This window comes from Sebastes fasciatus, chromosome 1 (assembly GCF_043250625.1).
Source record: "Sebastes fasciatus isolate fSebFas1 chromosome 1, fSebFas1.pri, whole genome shotgun sequence".
NCBI classification, from domain to species: Eukaryota; Metazoa; Chordata; class Actinopteri; order Perciformes; family Sebastidae; genus Sebastes; species Sebastes fasciatus.
In genome coordinates, this window is record NC_133795.1 from 26,031,706 (window position 1) to 26,052,028 (window position 20,323).

Here is a 20,323-nt window from a genome sequence, read left to right on the forward strand (position 1 = left end):
AGAGTTAAAATGAATGGTTTGCTTCAGTGTTAATTGATCGGAGTTCAGAGTTGGTGTTTCATGTATTTTAGGCTCCAGGGGCTACTGGGCAGATGGATGACATTTACTGAGCTGCATGATTTAAATCTTTAATGCTTTATAATCGTTAGGTTGTGAGCAGCAGCATAGCTGTGGGTGGGCCTAGGTGGGTCTGGGTCCGACCAATCAGAAGGCTTCCTTTATTGCTTGATCATTCAGTAAATAGCAGTTGATGAAGCTGTTTCAATTATCCAACTACGACCAATACAAATAAAACAATTATTATTTTTTTGCTACATGATAGGTCAGATGTTTTGAGTGGCAGTGCATTTCCCTAATGGCAGATTGCAAGCAGCCCCTCCTCTTTCACTCAGTGTTCAGCCGGTGTTTCGCTTTAACAAGTGACCACGTTAACCAGTGTCTCTCAGCTGTATGCATCGTGGTTGCTCATGGTGACGGCAGCTATTTGAAAACCTTGAATTTCACTTTATCAATTTTAAATAAATACTCCTCCCTGTTTATTATCTCCACCAACCAGTTACATAGAAGTTACTACAAGCACACGGATGCATTCCGCTGAAAGTCACCAGATAGTACGGTCACTCGTTGAACCGAAAACACCTGTGCATTGCACAGAGGAGTAGAAGCCTACTTTTTGCTAGCTGCTTTTAATGTAGGTTAAGATAAAAAATCATGGCAAAACAAAGCAGTTTGCTTAAAGGAACAGTGTGTAGGATCTGCCGGTATCTGGCGGTGAGGTTGCAGATTACAACTTCTCCCGTGTGCCTAGCGTGTAGGATTGCTACGGTGGCTGACGCAAAAACGCAAATGGCCCTCTCTAGAGCCAATTGTTGTCAGAGTAAAGTGCTTAGAGTGTGTGTGTGTGTGTGTATGTGGGAAGTGAGTGGCAAAGCAGGAGAGAGAGCGCGGCAGCGAGTAACGTTATCGACTCCAGCTCAAGCAGGAAAAGTTAACAGGGCTACTGTAGAAACATGGCGGAGTCCGTGGAGAGGACCTGCTCCCTATGTCGATATAAATGGCTCACTATAAGCTAACAAAAACACGACGATTCTTATTTTCAGGTGATTATACACTAAAGAAAACATACTGTACTTATTAATAAAAAATTCCATTTCTGCCAATAGATCCCCCAAAATGTTACACTGGTCCTTTAAGATCGGCACAAAAAGACGTCGTGAGGAGCAGGAGGAAGAGAATTCAGCCATCATTCTCAACCAAGACCTTCTACTGCGTCAGTTTCTCCTCAACAAGTGCCAAGTGATAACGACATTATGGGGCCCCTCGTCACCCTACCTATAACAAGCTGTACTGGTTAAAAACCATCAACTGTCAGTCGTATAAAAACTGGCATCAGGGCCTCATATCAGACTGAACTGTTTGTCCTGCTCTCCTTTCAAAGAGACTGTAATGAAGTCATTTCAGTGTTCAACACCGAGCCCCGTCATCTCCTGCTGCTGGAATCATCAAAAGTAAGATCATTTACAATTTTCAGTATTGTGGTTTATTCGGTATAGTTTTGTTCGGTTGCTGCGTCTGCCATCTGTGTGTGAGTGTGTGTGTGTGTGGTTTCTGTAGCCGCAGTGCCAGGCTATGTTAAAATTACATTTTTATCGTTACTAAGTATGTTGGTGCCGGTGTACCTCGATCCATACGCTTGATTAATGATGCTGTTGCGTCTGTGTGAATATGTGGCCTTCATGTCAGGCTTTGTGATGCTGTTAATGTTGGTCTTGTTGGATCAAAGCTTCATTGGCCAGTTATGAGTCAGCCTATACATAGAGGCTACCAGGAATTTGACTCTCAGTGTACATACGGAAATGGAAACGCAGCTAAAAACAAGGTCAGCAAAGCTGAACAAGAGTAAATAAAGAAGATGATTATATAAAAGAATACAAGGAACAACATGGCCTACAATATGCCGGGTTGTTTTTATAAATTGTAAACATTAATATAGTAGTGTAAATGGTGCAGAGTGCAAATATGCTTGAATAAATATGATTAATGTAACAGGTTGCTTTATATACATGACATAGGTGGATATGTAAAGTATGCATGTACTGTATATGTCAGGTGCCTTTAGCATTACATCTGATGATGATGATGATGATGATGATGATGATGATGTTGTATAAGGTATGAATACACCGTGGTGCATTCAGGCAAGTATAGTTGTAGTAATAGCCTATATGGTATATAGAAAGTAGTAGATGGTTATATAAGTAGATGTTTGGACTTGGACGGGCTTGGCCCCCCGTGATTTTCTCTGTGCCCACCCACACTGTGATTTCTGCCTACGCCACTGGTTGGAAGGCCAAACACATTAATTTAAGTGGATGTTTGAAGAAGTTGATTGTCCAAGAGTTTCCAACAATATCCCTCTATGGCTCTGCTGATTGCATTGCTCCCCGTGTGAACACAGCTCAGTGTTACTGGCATCATCTTGACCATCAGTAGTGGTTACTTCAGGCGCTAACTTCACTGTCTTGGTTACTTTTAGTGTCCTTCTAGCTTCCAAACATAGAGCATAGAGCAACAAGCGATTTGGGTCGTATTATCTATGTTAATGTTTCTACCATTAAATATCTAAGTTAGACTAATATTTTTAAATTCAAAGGGGGAGACATTCTATTATTGTTCCCAAACAAACCACATTGTGTTTTCAATGTTGAACATGTAATTCAACATTCAAATGTGTAATTTAGAAAACACTTTGAGCAGGGCATGGCTAAGAAGATGTCTGAATGTGGCAAAATATATGCAAAAATAAACATGCCTTAGGGAAGAAAGGTTTTAATTAGCCAGGGAAACACTATACACACTACATCTACATAGAGTTTAAACTGTTCCTACAGCAGATTAGGGAATGGTTTATGAGTGTTAACTGAGAAATAGTCGGCGTAAACTGCACCATGTGCTTCCATTTTCATAGATGGAAATTAATATTTTCTCTTGGCTATTTGCTCGTTATTCATTATTTGGTTGTGTGTTTATATGACTAGTAATCACATTCAGGCATCTTTAGATTTTCTGGAGATGAGGTTTAAGGTTATGTCGGTAGTGCTCTCTGTCATATACTATTCATCTTCAGGAAATAAAAAATTTAAAACTGTAGCCTAATGTTAAATGGCTGCATTTATGTATACATAGCGCTGCACATTTTGCCTGAGTGAAGAACAAGAAGAAGAAGAGAGCAGGTTTGACATTCAGTAAAGGTGATGGACCAGACTGCCCAGTGAGGAGCGAGGTCATAGTACATGTCTGCACTCTGCACCCTGCTGGGCATCCGGGACACCCAGGACTAGAGGTCGGATATCTGGCTGTGCAGGTTGTCATTAGGATGCAGACAGACACACGTTCCCCACATGGACAGAAGAATAACATTAAAACTGAATCTACCGCTCACTGCTCTTCATTTTCTGATGGTACAAACCGATGGCCAGAAAACTAGTGAAATAGCTGCTGCTACAGATGCTGAATAGACATAAAGAGATGAACTGGAGCTTGGCGATGAGGTGTTGGACATCTCTACCTGTCAGGATTTTGTATGCGTCTCTCCTGAATAATCCAATATTTATGAATAATCAAATCACACCCATCACATTCACTCACTTAAAGCTACCGTGGGTAGAAATTGAGCAAATATGAATACAAAGAAATTATAAAATGGTCACTATATCCTGACAGTAGTGCATGAGACAGGTAATCTGTCCTCCGTTGCTCTTAATGGCATCTGCAAGATTTCACATCCCGGAGGAAAACAACCAGTCAGAGCCGAGCTGCAGCCTGCCGTCTCTGAGCAGCTGTCAATCACTCGCAAACTCCGGTCAAACGGTCAAACTAAAATGAGAAAGTTTGTGACCCAGCAGCCATGTTGAGATCAAGTTGAGGAAATACCAAGCACCGCCCACCAGCCGGAGCAAACTTTCTCATTTTACAGTTAAACAGTACACTACAAGATGTTTCTGAAAACATTTGAGTTGAGAAATAGGCATTACAGTAACAGAATATTGATTCTTATTTGATCAGCGCTGCCTAGTTTGACTGTTTGATCGGAGTTTGCGAGTGATTGACAGCTGCCTTTGTTGAATGAACAACCAATAGGAACGCTCTCTCTCTGAAATGACCTGTGATTGGCCAAAGTCTCCCGTCACGGGCTAGATTATTTAAAGCCTCTAAACAGAGCCACTAGGAGGTGCAGAAGTCTAGTTTTCGTTCAGAACACTTGAATTACAATATGCTAAAAGGTAATTATGGATTTTTTGCCCAATGATGCCAAAAACCTTCTGCCTACTGAAGCTTTAAACATATTCACACAGCAGGAGCCACCAAGCGTTACACCACAGCTTCCTACCAGCTGTTCAATGCCTTGCTCAGAGACACTACAGTACAGTATGATGGCAGATTGTCTAGTCTTTCCACAGACAGAAGCCTTCAAATTCAAAGTTCATTTCTGCAACCAGCAGACTGTCCCCTTAATTGGATATACAGTGATATCTGACATTATGGGAAAAACACAATTAAAAAGGGAAATAAAAGAAGAAGGATGTGAAAAATAATAATACAGCAAATGAAAAAAACACTGATTGATGGTTTAAACGGGATTGCCTCTGCATACTAAATCACTTAAATCAAATGCATTTTTCCTATCTTAAGTAAGTTATCTGTGGGTTGCTAATTGGAAATGGGGATGCTGCATTTACTGGCAAAAGGCTGAATTAATTACACATCAAAGGTTTAATTGGGTTGCTGCGGTAACTGTAAGTAAGTAATCCCTTACATACCTTGCAGTTTACAGCAGCAGCAGCCTATTGTTATGAAGTAATTATTGCACTATATGTTGACGCAGTTCTCCTCCTTTGTCAAGCAAAGCACATGCTCAGCCACAGCAGTGCATGAGATCTACTGATATAAAAAATATTGCCAAGACAAATGACTGTGTATCAAGTAGATAATTGGGTTTGGACCACGTGGAATAACGCGAGATTACGCACACGGAGCAATAACAATTAAAGGATTGCTTTAGAAAGTTGTTTTATCTCTTACCTTGTGTCTGCTCCTCAATGCTCCTCTCTGCTGCTGGTGATGATGATGAGCGCAACAAAAGGTGCGTCGGTGGGTTTTAATTTTGCAGAAGCTTGAAGAGAGGGAGTTCTTCTTATTGTCGCATACTGTAGGTGTAATCTCGTGGATTTGGGGTTGTTTTTTTGAAGGCGTATTGTTTCTGCTGTCTCTGTTCAGCAGCCTGCTGGAGACAGCAGAGTGGAGAGGTGAGCTCAGCCAGATCCTCGGTGCTGATCCGATGCTCGAGTCGCTCTTTTCCTTTCTTTTAAATCGAACATGCTGACTCTGTCATGTGACCAATCCTACCGTCCAATGCGCTGCCTACTACTCCTCCAAACACACACACACACACACACATACAGTACACACCCACCAAATAATGCTGCAGCTTACTATGCAGCTTCTAACAGCTGAGGAGAAAACATACAAGCTCACCCTGCGTACCGTGCGTACAGATGTGAATGCATTGCAAGCAAAAGAGCGTTTGGAGTAATTCAGAGGGATTTTTTTATTTTCACACTATTTACTATTACCTAATAAAACAGCTGAGAGTGTTTGCTGATACTCCTCCAAACACACACGCACACACACACACACACGCACACATACAGTACACACCCACCAAATAATGCTGCAGCTTACTATGCAGCTGCTTACAGCTGAGGAGAAAACATGCAAGCTCACCCTGCAATCAGGATAGTAAATAATGTGGGACACTGTTTTTAAAGTCACATGCATTGAAATTCATGGCTTTGGTCAAATTTAAAACTGCAATAATTATGTTCAAAGCAAGACATAATTCACTTCAGGGCAATATTCAAAAAATGTTTTGTGACAGGGAGGAGGGGGGTTATAATTTAAGAGGAAAATTGAATTTTAAAAAGCATTGTGTTCGTACAAAACAAAGAAGAGTATGTGTATTTCAGTCTGTGGGGTGGATTTGTGGAATGGGTTAGGTGATGGGTTGAAGTGTCTAGTCGAAGCTGAAGTCTACTTTTTAACTCCGGATGGATATGTTGGTTGTAAATAAACTTGGGATGCTGTTCATATATTTAATTTGGGATGTAAATAATTCTGGGATAGTTTATACATTATATTATATTATCATTTTATGATATATGAGTTAATAGAGGAGAAGTGAGAAAGGGGTAGGGAAATATAAGTTTTACTTCTACCTACTCCTTTTCGGACACTGTTACTCTTGTTTTGTTTGTTATTATTTTGTATCTGTTTTTATTTATTTTTATGTTTTAAATAAAGTCTTTCATACATTCATTCATTCATACCGTGCGTAAAATTGTGAATGCATTGCAAGCAAAAGAGTGTTTGGAGTAATTCTGAGGGATTTTTTTATTTCCACACTATTTACTATCATCTAATAAAACAGCTGAGAGTGTTTACTGATTTAGAGAACGAACCAGCCAAAGCTGAAAATCTCATTAATTCAAGTTAATACGTTGGTATTTTTTGGGCACTTTCCCTCCATCCAGTAGTACATCTGCTGGATGTGACCCGCCCGCCTTCCACCCACCACCCTCCTTTTAGAGCCTCATCCATCTCTCGTGTCATTCCGTGTCCATCAGCGATTCGTGTTTGGCTGTATTTCGCCTCCGGCGGCACTGCTGATGTGAGGGATTTGATGTCTACGGCTGTGTGAAGCCGCATGAATCCAGCCGGGGAAAATTATGGATCACACCAGGGTAATGGATAAGGGCGCTGCGCTGCTCCTGATCCTCCAAAGCAGAGAGTTAGATGTAGTTAAGATTGGTTATGTTTGAGAATGAGCCTTATGAGATGGTTGTGTTTACATAAAAAAGTTCAAAATAGTGAATTTTAGTGTAAAAAAAATGATTCCCCAACAGGTCCTGGACCGGTCCACCACTGAAATATCTCAACAACTGTTGAATGGATTGTAATGGAACTTTGTTCAGACCTTTGTGATCCCCAGAGAATGAAGAATATGGACATTAGTGGTCCCCCTGACCTTCCTCTTGTGGTTTTGCGCGAAATGTTTCAACAACTATAGGATGGATTGTCTTGAAATTTGGTTCCGACATTCATGTCCCCCTCTTGTTTGATGATCCCCTGACTTTTCATCTAGTGCCATCATCAGCTCAAACCATCGCTGTGTCTAACATGACTGAAGACTCTTGTTTGCCTATGTTTAGGGTCAGAGATGGTTGGGGTTAGTATGGTCTTGGTGGGTTCAGGGTATCCAGGAAGGATTTCCACCTGTACAAACGCGTCCAGTCACTGCCCAGCCTCTTGTCCATCTAGAGAGTGCCCAGACTTGTTATTAGTGAAATATTGATGGTTCAAAGCCCTGACGGCAGCTCCAAGAGGATGCATCGCTCATTCCACCACACAATAAGAAAGTGTTGGATGAAAACCAACAACAAACTGATACGTATCCCCCGTTGGTCATTGGGTGGGGCTAGAGAAAAATTAAAGAAAAATAGAAACGGTTCATCCTCTGGAGAGAATAAATATGCCCAGTAAATTTCATGGCACTGATCCGATACACCAGATCAGTATTGGTGGCGAGTATCTGCCATGACGTGACCAATCCACATTAAATACAGTGTCTTTGGTAAAGTCACTATATGGTAAATGGTAAATAGTAAATGGACTTGTATTTGCATAGCGCCTTTCTAGTCTTCCGACCACTCAAAGCGCTTTACACTACATGTCAGCATTCACCCATTCACACACATTCATACACTGATGGCAGAGGCTGCCATACAAGGATCTAATCTAAATACGCATTCACTCACCGATAGCACAGCCTTCAGGACCAATTTGGTGTCTTGCTCAAGGACACTTCAGTGTGTGAGTGGTGAAGCCGGGGATCGAAACACTGACCTTCCGATTGGAGGGCGACCCGCTCTGAGCAACAGATTACTATAAAATCCAATATTTCTGCTTTCAGTTCAATATTCATTCATGTTGTTTAAATGGTCCCATACACACAGGGAGGTTTATAGATTTTACGTTTGGGGAAAAGAAAGCACTGATATCGGATTTGTTCTCTCTATTAGCAGATAAACTGAGTTTCGTGATCATAATCGATAGGATAAAAATGGAGGGATAAAAAAGTAAAACATTAATGATGGTGTTAGACCAGAGGCCAGTGGATCACCAAAATCATTAGCAATCATCCTCTTAAATGATGTACATTCACAGTAAATTTCACAGTGATGTTGCTAGTACTTGTTGAAATATAATGCTCCGGACCAGAGTTGGACAGATGGAGAGAGGCTGACCTCACCGTCCTGAAGGCCGTCACAACAGACCAACGACAATGTTGGAACTAAAGAAAATGTGTTCCACAAAATTTTGGAGAGTGAGACTGCCCTCCGTTGGTTGAAACCAGGCAGCAGCCGGGTCTGAAAAGTGAAGCAAATGCGGAGGTGCCTTAAACTTGCATTATTTCTAGTAGCCAGCAGGGGGCGACTCCTCCGGTTGCAAAAAACAGTCTGATTGTATAGAAGTCTATGAGAAAATGAGCCTACTTCTCACTTGATTTATTACCTCAGCAAACATTGTAAACATGAGTTTATGGTCTCAATCGCTAGTTTCAAGTCTTCTTCAATACAGCATGATGTTCATTTAGTAAATTATGATCCCATTTAGAGTCAAATAGACCATAAAGCAGGGTATGCTTTAGGGCGTGGCTACTTTGTGATTGACAGGTCACTACCACGGTTTTGTCCAGTCTAGGAGTTTTGATCACCTACAAATGTCTGATTCATTGTTTGGTTGTACTTAGCTTCACCCTCTTTTGTCACTTCTGGTTGTTAAAAATCAAGATAGTGACGGCTAAAATGCCGAACTCAAGGCTTCAAAACGGCAGTCCACAAACCAATTGGTTACATTACGGTGACTACGTCCACTTTGGTTGAAAATCACGACATGAGAGGAGTATTTTAGTGTTTTATCAGTTGTTGTTTCTCATGACAGTCATCAACATCTCTGCATCTGCCGCAAAACACCAACATGTGGTACCTCAGACACAATCTTCGTTTTCTTTCACAGCAAAACCTTGAACCTTGTCACGGAAACAGTCACTCCTGTCGAGTCACACCAGTCGCTCACATCTATTTTTTAAAAGAGGATGTAGCCAGAAAGACTTGAGAGGAAATCCTCTTTTGACTGTCTCTTCTATAATACATGCCAAACGGCCTGCAGCAGTTGAGCATCTCTTGTGTAACAGCATTATTTTGATGCATTTTAATGAGGAGCGTATTACCTCAGCCCCCAAACCTCACTGTTTGTGGACCACGTCGGCTGCTTTATGAAGCCTGGAGGCCTTCTTTGTAAACTCCCAAACCAGTTTTAGGGAGGTTATTGCCTCGCTCTTCAGTGTATAGATTGCACGCTTTAGGCTGCATCCAGACTGCCCCATTTAATGCGCTGCTGTCTGTGTGAAAGAGGCGAGATCCTTATAAATTGCTGCAGAAATCTCTGGACCGTGAATTTAATGGCTCTGAGGACGTTTGTGTTTTTGTGTATGTGTAGGATTTCAGACAAGATGTGGCACCATACTGTGCCCATAGTGTTGCAACTGCATCTTTCTTCTTTTTTTTTATTATCTATTTCTAGGTATTCGTTCCCATTTGCTGCTCTTATCTCGTCTCTCATCTGAGCCTTTGCCCTCTGTTCATTTGTCTGTCTTCATTTTCTTGTTGGCTCCCACAGTTTTTTTGTTTGAGGTTCACCACTGTCACCGTCCTTCACGGCTAAATCAATACACAGCCACGTACACAGCAGCAGCAGATCTCAGCTTGTCTTTCTCCTCCAGGAGTTTCTGAACACCTTTAGAAATGACATTAATTCACCTCCACTTCTTGATCACGGCGTCTTTTCTGAGCAAGGACGTTGCGTATCTTTCTATGAGGTGTTCTGAAAGCAAGGACCCAGTAAAGGTGCATACATATACAGTGGAGGAAATAAGTATTTGATCCCTTGCCGATTTTGTAAGTTTGCCCACTTACAAAGAAAAGAACGGTCTATAATTTTAATGGTAGGTTTATTTTAACAGTGAGAGACAGAATATTAAAAAAAAAATCCAGAAAATCACATCATATAAAAGTTATAAATTGATTTTCATTTTATTGTGGGAAATAAGTATTTGATCCCCTAGCAACCAACAAGAATTCTGGCCCCCACAGACCGGTTAGATTAGTCCTCTTGCTTTAAGAAAGTACTCCGAATCTCAACTCATTACCTGTATAAAAGACACCTGTCTCAACTCATTACCTGTATAAAAGACACCTGTCCACAATCAGATTCCAACCTCTCCACCATGGGCAAGACCAAAGGGCTGTCTAAGGATGGCAGGGACATGATTGTAGACCTGCACAAGACTGGAATGGGCTACAAGACCATCAGCAAGCAGCTTTGTGAGAAGGGGACAACTGTTGGTGCCATTATTCGGAAATGGAAGAAACACAAAATGACCATCAATCGCCCTCGATCTGGGGCTCCACGCAAGATCTCGTCTCGTGGGGTATCGATGATCAAGAGAGGTGAGGGATCAGCCCAGAAATACACGGGAGGAACTTCTTAATTAATCGCAAGACAGCTGGGACCACAATCACCAAGAAAACCATTGGTAACACACTACGCCGTAATGGTTTAAAATCCTGCAGCGCCCGCAAGGTCCCCCTGCTAAAGAAGGCACATGTACAGGCCTGTCTGTTTGCCAATGAACACCTGAATGATTCAGAGAAGGCTTGGGAGAAGGTGATATGGTCAGATGAGACCAAAATCGAGCTCTTTGGCATCAACTCGACTCGCCGTGTTTGGAGGAAGAGAAATGCTGACTATAACCCCAAGAACACCATCCCCACCGTCAAGCATGGAGGTGGAAACATTATGTTTTGGGGGTGTTTCTCTGCTAAGAGGACAGGACGACTTCCCCGCATCAAAGGGAGGATGGATGGGGCCATGTACCGTGAAATGTTGGGCGACAACCTCCTTCCCTCAGCCAGGACACTGAAAATGGGACGTGGATGGGTCTTCCAGCACGACAATGACCAAAAACATTCGGCCAAGGCAACAAAGGAGTGGCTCAAGAAGAAGCACATTAAGGTCATGGAGTGACCTAGCCAGTCTCCGGACCTTAATTCCATAGAAAATCTGTGGAGGGAGCTGAAGCTTTGAGTTGCCATGCGACAGCCTCAAAACCTTAAGGATTTGGAGAGGATCTGCAAAGAGGAGTGGACCAAAATCCATCCTGAGATGTGTGCAAACCTGGTGACCAACTACAAGAAACGTCTGACCTCTGTGCTTGCCAACAACGTTTCTCCACCAAGTACTGAGTCATGTTTTGCTAGGGGATCAAATACTTATTTCCCACAATCAAATGCAAATCAATTTATAACTTTTATATGATGTGATTTTCTGGATTATTTTTTTATATTCTGTCTCTCACTGTTAAAATAAACCTACCATTAAAATTATAGACCGTTCTTTTCTTTGTAAGTGGACAAACTTACAAAATCGGCAAGGGATCAAATACTTATTTCCTCCACTGTATGTATCCTTCCTCCCACACTCTGACCTCATAACCTTGAGCTATCGGTTTTACACTTCTGTAGGTCTGTAAGTCGCTCAAGCAACTGATGCATAAAAAACTAAAGCAGCAACCAGATTTATTGGTTCTGACTTCTTAAATGTGAAGATCTGATGCTTTTCTTTGTAAAAAGAAAACAGAATTCGAGGGATATCAAGGAGCGGTTTAAGAACACTCAAGAATAACTGCATCACTACAATAAGCTACTTTGACAAAACAATAATGGCCACAAACTGTTCCCTGTTCACTGTTTGTTGTTGCACGATACAAAACATAAAGATTTAATATAACAAGTCTGAACAAAAACAGGTGAAAACAACAAGGAAAGAATCATTCAATAACAACAGATGTGCAGGTAGGGCTTATCATTGTGTTTATATTTTTATTAGGGCTGTCAATTGATAAATATATTTAATCGCATGACTGTCCATAGTTAATCATGATTAATCGTAAATTAATTGCACACTTTTTATCTGTTCAAAATGTACCTTAAAGGGAGATTTGAAAATATGCTTGCTTAATACAAATGTATGTATATATTTATTACTGAAAATCAATAAACAACACCAAACAATGACAAATATTGTCCAGAAACCCTCACAGGTACTGCATTTAGCATAAAAATATGCTGAAATCATAACATGGCAAACTGCAGCCCAACAGGCAACAACAGCTGTCAGTGTGTCAGTGTGTTGACTTGACTATGACTTGCCCCACACTGCATGTGATTATCATAAAGTGGGCATGTCTGTAAAGGGGAGACTCGTGGGTACCCATAGAACCCATTTACATTCACATATCTTGAGGTCAGAGGTCAAGGGACCCTTTTGAAAATGGCCATGCCAATTTTTACTCACCAAAATTTAGTGTAAGTTTGGAGCATTATTTAGCCTCCTTCGGGATACATACGTCATGGTTGGTACAAATGGATTCCTTTGGCTTTTTCTATTTTATATGATACCAATATCTCCACACTAGCTTTAAAACTGAGCCCTCGTTAAAGAAATTAGTGGCGTTAAAACAAATTTATTATAGCCCTAATTTGTATGTTTTCTACGCTGCCATGCTACAAAAATAATTCACTCTTGTGGGACTATAAAGATCTGAACTGAATTCACAGGAGGTGGACAAAATAATGTGAACACAATATGATGTAATTCAATATCCCACAATGATACTACCATTGTGAAGTTTACATTGTTCAGCTTTTGTGGAGACCACCCCCTCAAGAGAGAGGTCAATCATGTTCGTACTGTATGAAGTCCTATTGGTCTGAGCCCAAATATATAATGGATATTGACTTTTTGAAACACCTAAAGCCCATTGAAAGCAATTCAGTCATCTCCTCTGACTCAAGGAAGGCTTATTAGATTTCTGTGTCCTGGGAAAATTCAATTTCAGAAATCATATTGCGACATTCAGAGCACAGGCTATGTTCATGGATGAATGTCGATCTGGTGGAAGTTGCCGAATAAGAAAAAACACTCACAATGATGGTCTAGTTAGTATTGAGTTTAAAAGGTGCTAAATTCGAAATTCAGAGCATAAATATAGCTGCAAACAACTATTTGCTACGTAAAGATATAGAGGAGTAATGTCTACCTGAACGGAGACTGAAGGCGCTCTCCATAGCTCAGCCGTCGTCATGCTGATAGCCGTGTGGAGGCAATAGAAATGCTCTGAATTCCATATTGCACCTTTAACTGCACTTACAACTTGAACATGTGTTTTAAACATGACATTATGACATAAGTTTGCCCTGTGTGACGTGTTATATCGATTCTAAGACAATCTTGTATAATTTAAGGAATTGGATGTAATTTAATGGTAATCGTCTATTTATCACCTCAGGTTTCAGTCCGGAAGGCAGACACCGTCTCTACATTTAAGAGTAGGCTAAAGACTTTCCTCTTTGATAACGCTTATACTTAAGCTGCTATAGGCCTAGACTGCCGGGGGACTTCCTATGACACACTGAGCTCCCCTCTCCTTCTGTATATACTCATGTCCCATGTCCATGTTGTTACTAACTTCATTCCTTCCCGGGAGTCCTTGTGCCTCCTTGTCTCGCAGCTAACCGTGGAGTGGGGTCACACCTGGAGCGAGGTCATACCTGGAGCGGGATCACACCGGGAGCGAGGTTATACCTGGAGCAGGGGTACACTTGGAGCGGGGTTTCACCTGGATCTGGATGTCTCCGGTATTGTGGCTGCATCTGCTACCGCGTCCGGTGCCTGCTTGACACCAACTGCTACCATCATTAATTAACTACGTCTGTACGAGGGACTACCAATGCTAACGAGGGATTACCAACACATTCCCACACCAACACACATGGACGTACTGACGAGAGATGCTGGACAGTGCTGGCGAGCTAGCCAGATGTATGGTGGACTGAGACAGCTGGAAGCTCCACTTGAAAGCCCGTCTGGGGACGACCCAATGACATCAATTCCGATAGTTGTATTATCACTCTTTCCATCCACCACTATTGATTTTGTGTTATCAGTCCTACTTGTATTAGCTATTACAGCTGCTAGGCTATTATTGTGGCGGCTTCTCTCTCTCTCTCTCTCTCTCTCTCTCTCTCTCAATCTCTCTATCCATCTATCTATCCCCCCAGCCGGTCTCGGCAGATGGCCGCCCGCCCTGCGCCCGGTTCTGCTCCAGGTTTCTTCCCAGTAATCGGGGAGTTTTTCCTGGCCACAGTGCGCTTGGTGGATCCTGTTGGGTCTCTAAACTATGGTGTACGGTCATAGACCTGCTCTATATATAAAGCGTCTTGAGATAACTTCTGTTGTGATTTGACGCTATACAAAAAATAAATTGAATTGAATTGAATACTAAGAAAGCATTATGGGTTTCTTCTTCTAATGTTATTGAGGGTTGCTTGTCCCAGCTGACTCAGAGTCAATTTAAAATGTCCAATCTTATGATCACAATATAGTAAAGTATAATCATCATGTACCCATCTTTCTACTGTATGAAACAGGGGTTACTAGCTGTGCAATGTTGTCTGTGAGGATGTGAAGACTAGTCAGGAAGAGTGAAGTGTTGAAATCAGTGAACAATCTGCAGAGCGGGCCGAGCGAGGACACAGTCTGCCTGTCGGGAGAAGGGCATCAAGGCTGCCTAATAGATCATATTCATTATTCAGACCTTGGCTCCACACTGCACAGAAATTTTGCAGGGAAATGTCAACATCATGTGCCAGTAACGAGCTGCATGCGCTGTCATTTCATTTTAGAGATAGCGCTAACGAAACGGGTGTTTTTTTTGGTTTAATGTCATGTAGAACAAGGAGTTTTTCCACACGTTTGCAATCTGATCTAGAGAATTTTAACAGATCTAAGATCTTTATTTAATACATTTTAATACATACTGGATCAGACAATTACCTTAGTTTCAAGTGTAACAGTTTACATGTTGCTGCTTGAAGGTGGAAAGTTGAAAAGAAAAGTTTAAAGAAAAAGTTTGACATTTTGTAAAATTCAGTTATTTGCTTTCTTGCAAGTGAAGCCAGGATAAATCACACACAAAACTTAAAATGCAAATTTTGTGGGATCTTTTTTGTCTTCCCATTTTAAGTCTTTAAAATAAAAGTAAATAAGAGCTTGGCTTCCACTGAAGCAAGTGTTTACAGTTAACCAAAACAAACAGGAGTTGTTTGAATACAAAAAATCAATCTTGTACTATATTTCAGTACCTATATGGTTAAATACGGCAGGTATTTGGCACAAATACGGTAGTTATTACACAAATACGGCAGTGGCCCCTCTAGCTGAACAGATAAACTGAAAAATATTCACAACACTGCCCTGTAAAATCATTATACAGTACTTTTTGGTAACCTATTTATTTGTCTAATGTGTCCATACTGTAAGACACATTAGACAAATAAAAATACAAAGCATGAACTCAGAAATAATCATCAGTTTCGTACTCATGCACATTGAGCTCAATTGGCACACGTTTTTGATCCACCCACATCGGCAATCCTAGACTCAACAATTACACAAAATGTGGATTTATAAGTACATCAGATAACACTGAACAAACAAATTGATGTATTCTGCTAAATAATCCTTAAACAACATGTAAATATTCATTAATCTCACGTCAACAGCCAGGCAGCGCAGGGAAATAGCGTGACCTTTGACCTCTCAGAAGGTGCACTGCTCGAAGAGACGGTGAAACTACATCCCCTGCTGTCCAAAGATAATACGCACAGCAGGACTGCTGCAGGAGAAAATCTCATTTACGGTGGTTTTGTTTCCAATGCATATTTCTATGTAGGATTTTACCACCTGGTTCAGAAGAGTTCGTTAAGAAGAATGATACTACTCTCACACCTGTCTGCTAAATATGAAGATGCATCCAGCAGACAGTTAGCTTAGCTTAGCATAAAGACTGATAACAGAGGGAAACAGATAGCCGGGCTCTGTCCAAATGTAACCAAATCTGCGTACCCAACCCGATATCACGCCAAAGCATGTAACAGACCCGCCTGTCCACCAGAGGATAGCGTGTCAGTCTCACGTTTTGCCTCGCTGAGGCATGAATATTACATGCGTGTATGAAGGTGCAGTACCAGCAGGGGGCCACAATATCAGGTTTAGGAAAAACGTCATGGTTGATCTTAAAATATGTACGTAAACTAAGTAAAATACCAGCCCATTCCCAGGGCGTCAGATACCGACGCTTTGTCACAGCCGTCGGCGTTTGTTAAAAATACTTTATAATCTACACTTAACCTTGATTATTATTGCCTTGTTTGGGAGTATTATTTAGACTGGACCATAGAACTTCTAGCTGGTACGCACATTAAAACACCAGGATCCAAGAGCCAGTCTTCTCATCTAACTGATTTTAATGCACTTGCAAGTGGTAGGTCTGTAGGTAAAAACATTTGTGGATTTATGAGGAGGCTATTTCTCCAGTATCGGACATGACGCTTACACCTTACCTCACAGAGGCTGCAGTCAATTCACATTTTATAGATGTCCAAAACTAAGAGCACCATAATCAGTTCATTTCAGCGAGCTGCTCTGTATCTAACGAGGACAAATCCTCTCATCCAGGTAAAACGGAGATGCGAATGGGCGTCATGATTCTCCATAAGTCAAGTCCAGGCTCTCCTGTTAACCAGAGGATATTATGTCCCACTCTGCACGGGTAGCGTCAGTATAAATAGACTCTCTACATGAGTCAGGATGCACTTGCATTTCAGAGTGAGAGACAGCGTGAGGAGGATTGCGAACGCCGATCCGCTGGTTGTGATTGTCGTGCGGTTATGTCGCCCCATTTCAGAGCCATCGTGTCTGAAATTACATGTTTGATGATGGATGTTTTATTACCATACCACACTCTCATTGGAAAATATCCTTTTAAAAATCCTTTCCATTTCATAAATCAAAAGTAATTAATCGTTCTTCCTGTTATTCGTGCCAGCATGTGTAGTGCAATTGACTTTCCTCTCTACATGAGTCACCATTAATCCACATATATGAGAGTGGGAGACTGCACACCGCTGGAGGAGGACTGATGACAACATTTTATGTGTGCTGGCTTTTTCAATAAGCACCGACTGGTGCAGTAATACAGTCTCCCTCCCTGCATGTGCTTCCATTATTTTATTTTGTTATCTGCTGCTGAAGCAATTCAGACATCCATTGTAACTGTGAGAGAAGCCCCTTTTTACAGTTTTGCAAGAGCTCAACTCATCTGTGGATCTGTTGTACTCTCTGGTGCATGAGATGGTTGTCTACTCTTTGCACAAAAAGATTAATTTTCAGAACTGCTTTCACTCTGCTTTGAATGGAAATGGAAATGATATTAATTTGGGGTGAAATTCATCAGTCATTTGCTATTTTTTCTTTCTACCTCAGTGGTGCTTTATGCAGCGATTTCTTTTTTCCCACATGATGTTGTAAGGGTGTGATTGGCCTCTGCTGAGATGCAAATTGATTTGTCTGCGAAGGTTCTTTAAGCTCCACATGATCCTAACATGTGGGTGATGCTTTTTAGGATAGATGGCGGACAACAAAAGAGGCGGAGAAATCACGTAGGAGGAATGTGTACTTGAAAACATGATTCAATAACATGCTCACGGCAAAAGCTCCTGAAAAAGAAGGTTATCTGCACCGCTACATCCTCTGATCTGTTCAGGATTCTCAGGTACAATTTGAATCAGTGCTGGAAGATAAATGTTCATCCAAAGGGAGCGCAGTTACAAAACACCTGTACTGTCCGCTGTCTCCACTTGAAACTTGCATAAAATGACTTGTGAGCATCTCTGCTTTTTAGTTCATGAAAGTATACGTTACATACTTTAACTTATAGTACTTAGCCAACGATTTATGTATTGCATAAAGAAACTTGCTCCTTTTGCTATTTGACTTGATGATTTGTGATGAGGTTAAAAAAAATAATGAGATGTGTTGTTCTGGCATCCCTCTACGGTGAACGGATAATCCCAAAACTTGATGAACTGAATTAAATTCATATCAAAACATCCTTTTACAAACCCTCACACACTTTAATAGGCTACTCTATCAAAAAGTAAGCACAACTACGAGCCAAGTATTCTTTTCTGTAGGCCTATAAGGCAATAATACTTATTATACTTTTATTAAGTATATCTTGATCAAAAGATTAAGTAAATTGGCCTATTAACCAAATATACTTGGACTTTTCTGTATACTTGTCAGTATGAGCCAAGTATACTTAAGCATACTTTTGTTAAATATATCTCTGTTAAGTACATAAAAAGTAAATTGAAAGTATACTCTCTTATTTTAAGTTCAAAAGAAGTATACTAATAGCACACTTGAATAAACGTAATTTTACTAAGGGTCCTGATTTTAGTAGATTACTAAGGTTTTCTAAGATGTGTCATCTCCACTTGTCTTCAGTGCCATAGAAGCACCTTTATCCTTTTCTCTGGAGGCAGCACGGTTGGGCGATCTGTGTCACAAGCTCCATTGAGCCCGGGATCAATATAACCCAGTTTAATCTCAGTGTTGGCGTAATAACCCAGAGCATTACAGTTGGATGCCGATGAGAGAAGAGCGTCCACCAGATTTGTGGAAAACAGTTGGGAGGAGGGAGAGAGTGGGCAGGAAGGCGTGCATGCGCATTGTTTGTTGGGATAAGAAGTTCAGGCGTGAGTTACAGGCTGGTTGTCGTCCATAAAGAAAGATTGAGTGAAGGAAGTGGAACTGAAACTACACAAGGCACCATAACTCTGCCTAATCTTGCAATAAATTATTTGCACAGAGACCAATTTCAATTCTGAATTTAATTCACTAACCGCCTGCTGCGAGGCCACAAGTCAACTGCAGGTCGGCTCCAAGGTTTTTCACTAAGAGAAGAACAAAATGTCTATTTTACTGCTTCTGTGGCTTCTAATCTGCAGTTTATTTCAACAACTACCTCCAGGCTGCAGCATCGCGTCGGTTCCCGGTGCTCCTGTAACTGCCGGCCTCACATAATACAAACGTGTGACGAGTCGATAGGTCCATCTATCAAGTTGGATTATTTGCGGGGATCATCCATCACACATGTACCACAGGTCTTATTGATCTGGTGAGACAACATGGATCAGGCAAGACACCGCTGGTTTTTATGGACGGTTGGAGGCAGAGGCGGAGGAGGTGTCAGACGTTATAGTGTCAGAGATAACACACGGTAAACCTCCTTTGTCAAGCCTTTACAGGCAACCGTGTGCAACATGCCCGATACATTTTCAACATAATAAAGGCACTGAAAATATATTGAACCAATCAGCTTCATACCATGAGCAATGGGTTCCTACATAAACACACCGTTTCCAGACAAATTTAGAATTTAGTTTTCAAGTCAGCACACTGACACACTGACAGCTGTTGTTGCCTGTTGGGCTTGAGTTTGCCATGTTATGATTTTAGCATATTTGTTATGCTAAATGCAGTACCTGTGAGGGTTTCTGGACAATATTTGTCATAGTTTTGTGTTGTTAATTGATTTCCAATAATAAATATATACATACATTCGCATAAAGCAAACATATTTATCCACTCCCATGATGATAAGAGTATTAAATACTTGACAAATCTCCCTTCAAGGTACATTTTGAACAGATAAAAAATGTGCGATTAATCAAGATTAATAATGAACAATCATGCGATTAATCAAGATTAAATATTTTAATCGATTAACAGCCCTAGTGACGTCATTTCAATCAAAATCTGACGACAACCATATGTTGTCAATCAAATCTGATCATACCACAACACACGGTCATGATGAAGCAGATTAGCTGAGTTTTTAAGTATTATTACTATTATTAGTATTATTCTGATATAACTGATGCTATTGCAGCATCTACGCTGACCTCTTCAGGAGCCGCTATTGTTGTTCAGAACAAACTGTCGCCTCTCTGTTTTGTCAAGCACACCTAAGCCACGCCCGTAGCTACCAGTAGCTCCTCACAGGACGCTGATTGGCCCGTGCCCTGGCTTGCTGGACACAATGCATTATTTGAAGCCTTCAAGTTTGTGTGATCTCGTGACATCGCAAGAATCCAGCTGTCGTGCAAGGTAAATAGCCTCCAGCCATATGCGACAGTCGATAGGACTAAATGGATATGGATGATGTCAATTTGAG

General features: G+C 41.1%; 1 protein-coding gene across 2 annotated transcripts in view; it reads right to left on the reverse strand.

Moving 5' to 3' along the window:
- Positions 1-5,495, reverse strand: part of rap1gapb (RAP1 GTPase activating protein b) — a 136,586-nt gene extending 131,091 nt beyond the window's left edge. For both annotated transcript variants that reach the window (XM_074639943.1, XM_074639937.1), the window contains exon 1: positions 5,083-5,495. The gene's annotated coding sequence lies outside the window, so the exon portion shown is untranslated. The remainder of the gene's footprint in view (positions 1-5,082) is intronic.
- Between the last annotated feature and the right edge of the window lie 14,828 nt (positions 5,496-20,323).